This window comes from Dendrobium catenatum, unplaced genomic scaffold (genome assembly GCF_001605985.2).
Source record: "Dendrobium catenatum unplaced genomic scaffold, ASM160598v2 fragScaff_scaffold_1617, whole genome shotgun sequence".
NCBI lineage: Eukaryota > Viridiplantae > Streptophyta > Magnoliopsida > Asparagales > Orchidaceae > Dendrobium > Dendrobium catenatum.
In genome coordinates, this window is record NW_021320079.1 from 2,186,978 (window position 1) to 2,192,049 (window position 5,072).

Below are 5,072 nucleotides of genomic sequence, written 5' to 3' on the forward strand. Positions count from 1 at the left end.
AACCTTAATCTAATAAGCAAAGAATCGAAAAAGTATCCAAAAAAATCCTAAATTTCAACTTAGTAAAATATGATATGCTCACTAAATCAATTCTACATACTCTTAATAGGAATATCAAATTTTGAATATTAAATATCAAAATTAGACTTTCTAAGTAAAGTTTCCTCTTGAGAGGGCATGTAAAAGAATAAATTTATTTAATTATTTCCCTTATGTATAAGAAACCTCTTTAATTATTAGATATGTATTGAATTGAATTGTCATGACAAAATCATCATAACTTATATGAATCAAATCATTCAACTTGTTATATATTTTGTTGATTTAATAAAAAAGTCACAACTATCATTCAAACATCATACATGATAGAAGATGATATTGTCCTCTTTCTATTCTTCTTTTTCAACACTTCATTGAATATAAATATTAAAGTTTTTGATATAAAGGGAATATGTCAATATATATAAAATATTTATCTAAAATTGATATAAATTAAAAATTATTTCAACAAAAATAAAATATTTTTTAAAATATAATTTAAAATTTTTATAGTTTATACATTTTTTTATTTTTAAATAAACATTTTTAATTGATATATTATATATAAGAAAAAAAAAATCCTCTTCAAGTGACTTAGCACATCTCTTTCCAAACAACCAAATAAGTCAAAGTGATCACATAAAGTAGCCCCACTGTGGGAACAGAATATGATGTTATCCATTTTACCATTATGAACAAATATGCTAGTAAAACAATTCATAGTGGAATCACTATAGCATATAAAACTATTGAAAACACAAGTTCTTCTTTTCTTAGGGGTAAGTAAAGGGACTTCCTTTTTATGAATAAAGCTATAGACCCCACCAAATAAATTCATATTTATAATGGTTATTTTTATTCATATGGGCCATATTAACAACCAAAGATATGAAAAGTTTTATTTACAAAGGCAAAAAATAAAAGAAACTTTTGACTTTATATGATTTATAATGTATATAATGTACATAATCATATAAATATATCAATTTTTTCTTTAAAAAATGTTTGAAAGTTATTTTCAAACAAAATTGCCCTTCATCGTGGTATGATTTTCCTTGAATGTTCGTCCCTACGGTTTGTGACAATCACACTCAAGATATACTTTTTTTTTTTTTTTTTGAATCAAGAAAGCTGAAGAGCTTTATTAATGTAAATAAAAATATGCTTTACACTCTACTAGCATCCGACTCCTCTAACAAGCTAATGAAGGAAGGAGGGATTTTGCTCAAAGTAACATCATTCCAAATAAAAGAACTAAAGCAGGCATAGTTAGCACAATGATCAGCTAACTTATTGCTGCCCCTATCAACACAATTAAAAACAACAAATTGAAAATCTTTAATGAAAGAGAGGTCAATCGAATCATTACCACCTTTCTCCACCACTCCCTTGATGAATTTGATTACATTCATGTTGTCCCCTTCAATGATTATACCTTTATAATCCAACATCCAATCTTTAATCACAAGCTTCATAGCAATGATGGATTGAAGTTCTAAGGCTGCTGAATCCCAGTGTATAAGAGCTTTGCCAAAAGCCAATAAGAACCTCCCGTAATGAAAGAGATCTTTTATTTGGGTGGAAGAAAATACGAGTGAAAAACTCGAAAAATAATTCTTCATTCCATAATCAAGTACTTAGCATTACAAGAGACTTCCTATTTATAGAAATAAGAGGGAGAGACCAAAATATACAAATCTATTAACACATATTTACCTACCAACATTACTATTACTTATAATTAGTATCACACTAATCACCATCATCATTATCACACATTATCACACATACTATAATTACTATACATACCACTATTATCATACTTATCACCAGTCCTAGTAATATAAAATCCCTTCATGAGCAATGGCACAAGAAATAGCCCAATACCATTATCAACCTTAAGAACATAAAGTCAATTCATGAACCAATATAAGAAATTACCCTATATATATAGGATTCTCATTTATATGCAATATAAAGTACCCAAACTTACAATAAATTTTTTAGGCTTTTTTTGGACAGCTTTCTTACTGCTTTATAAAGCAATTTTTATACTAAAAAACTAGCTCATAAAACGGTAAGAAAGTTGTCACAAATAAAACCTTAAATACACATACGTCTCCTTCATCATAAGTTTCTTAGCTTTACATAGTCTATAATTTATGAATCGAAAAAGATGTTTCATCGTCTTCACAGGTTAAAAAGACAAATTTAAAAGACTGCACAGAGAAGCTACTTCAATATCATTTCAAATATTTAACAATACTCCTCCCTTTCATGCAAATGTATTTTCTTCAAATATAAAATACAGCTCGTTAAAATATAATAAAATAATATAAATTGTCATGCTATTCTCTCCCTCTTAAACTATTCCACCTGATAGAATACAAGTGTTGATAATGTTAAAAAGAAATTTAAAATATAAATATAGCAAGAAAATATAATATTCAACAACAATACTACAACAACAACAACAACAAGCCTTTGTCCCACTACGTGGGGTCGGCTACATGAATATTTTTTCGCCATTGTGTCCGGTTAAAAGTCAAATTCTCATTTAAATCTAATAAAGAAATATCATTTCTAATATTTTCTAACCAAGTACCTCTATCTTTCTTAACATAAGTCAAATCTAATACCTCAACTTTACTAACCGGGTCATCGGAAGGCCTCCGTTTAATGTGACCAAACCATCTAAGGTGACTCTCTCTAATCTTATTTTCCAGTGGAGCTACTCCAGCGTTTTAATGTATATGCTCATTTTGTATCCTATATCCACTCATCCACCTATGCATCCTCATCTCTGCAACATTTAACTTAGTATTATGCTTCGCTTTTAATGGCCGAGCAAATATAAAAATGCAACAATATTAAAAAAAAAAGGAAAATATACATCAAACAAAATAATTCCTGATATAATTAAATTCAAATGTCTAGCGAAATGTTTTAAAGAGGCTTAGATTTTATTTGAGATAATTTTCATACTGCTTTTTAGGGTAGCTTTCTAGTCCAAATTTTTTTAAAAAGCAATGAAAAAACAGTAATAAAAACTGTCACAACGAGAAACTATGACGAGCAGACGCCGAACTCCAGAGTCCAATTAAACGCATCATATCACCCAATACACAGCTGTGTATTGATACATAGTATGTGTATTGGTCCAGTACACAGCTATGTATCAATACACATGACGTGGCACACTCTGATTGGCATCCAGACGCCGTTCGATGCCCGCACGATTTAATTTCTCCACAAACAAAGCCTTAGATCCCATCAAGGACGAAGACAAGCAGGCAACAAGCTCTTGATTCCTTGTAAATAAAAGAAGGAAATTTTTTTAAAATAAAGAAATGTAATAATAAGCCAGGGAATAAAATTTGGGAGGAACAAAGATATAAAGGGAATATGGATGCAAGGACAATCTCAACGAAGAAGTTTAAAAAAATAGAAGAAACGCTAAATTAACCTCACAAGGAAACCATGCAACTAGGACTTTTTGCTCTGATATCAAATTGGAGGGTAAAAAAATGAGAAATTATAATATCATCTTAATATAAGGACTATCAAATCCTAAAGAACAAGAAAACCATCACATTGCTAACAAAATAATCTATTCATTGTATAAAAATATGAGATTCAACCCATAATCAAACGATTATTAGTTAAGCAAGCAAGACAAATGAACTTTGTAGAAAGTTTTAGTATGCAAACTGTAATAATTAACCATATGAGTATGCATAAAATATTCAATTTTAAAAAACATGGCATACCAAAAATATGTAAAACAAAAACTCAGAATATATAGAATATATGTAAATAAAAAATACAGAATAATTTTAGTATAAATTCTATAAAAAAAAAACAGCTCACTAAACACTTAAAAAATTGTTTTGTCAATATTACAAAAGATTCAACCAAGAATCACATAAAAATTTTTAGCCTGACTGATTTATTGAGGGTTATAGTGGCAAAGTTCAAGAGAATTATGGATTTTTTTTATTAAATAAAATTGAAACACATGCATTTTAAAAATATAGCGTAGAATAAACACTTTATCTTACATTAAAATAAACAGCCCACTTAAGACTATAGTGATGAGCTACTTGAGATATAGAAAACAACAATGCACACTACCAATATTCCAAAAGAAATAAGCTGATACAAAAAGCTTCAAAGAAGTAGAGCTCGTGCGATGATTTCAAGTAAAGAAAATTTTATTTGAAATAATGATTAGATGAGCATCAGATAGCTGAAAGACCAATCGCTAGCAAAGCATATAAGAGGGAGAAACAGGTACCTTAAAAAGAGGCCCTTCATCTATTAGCTCTTGTAATCAGGAATCTTGTAATCAGGAATGTCCCTGAGGCCGAGCTTGGAGAGAACAAGACAGTAGGAATCCCAGTCTGTTCTTCGGAGATACTTCAGCAGTTTCTTTCTTAGTTGAACCATTTCATGGAGTCCTTTCCGGGAATGCTTGTCCTGTGTGGTTTTAGAAATTATAATTCATGCACAATACAGAAATTTGAATTTTAGCTTCATAAAAAGAGAAAAAAAAGTTTATAGTAATTTACCTTTTTATGTAAAACTGATGATAAATGCTTGATTTTGGTTGTGAGCTGAGCAACTACAGAACAGAGAATGATAATAATTCACCAGATTTGTTTATCAAATTGGCTTCAACAAGAAAGTAAAAACAGGAATTACAAAAATGCGAATAGAGAATTCACACATGAAGAAGGAATTTTCGAGTTCAAATGGTTAATGGCTAAGGTGAGACCATCATCTTATTTTGGAATCTGATGCAATCATTGGCAGAAGAGATGAAAACAAAGAATAGTCATGCAGAATCCTACATCTCACTAAAGTAGAAGAAGATCACAGTATTATGTTTGACCGGTACAGCCGGAACACGCGGGACCGGCTCAGGCGCGAAGGAGACGCCACTCTCCGCCTCCTGCTACAGCCGTACAAGCCGCATGAGCTGACAGAGCTTTTTCAGGAAGGATTTTTGAGGGATTTGGGAGGAAAATTTG

At 30.2% G+C, this 5,072-nt stretch overlaps 1 long non-coding RNA gene across 1 annotated transcript; it reads right to left on the reverse strand.

Moving 5' to 3' along the window:
- Nucleotides 1-3,019: 3,019 nt before the first annotated feature.
- Nucleotides 3,020-4,756, reverse strand: LOC110116395. Its single transcript, XR_002305440.2, has 3 exons — nucleotides 4,611-4,756; nucleotides 4,337-4,518; nucleotides 3,020-3,350 (listed from the first exon to the last, which is right to left on the reverse strand). It is a non-coding gene; the product is annotated as an uncharacterized LOC110116395 (long non-coding RNA).
- Between the last annotated feature and the right edge of the window lie 316 nt (nucleotides 4,757-5,072).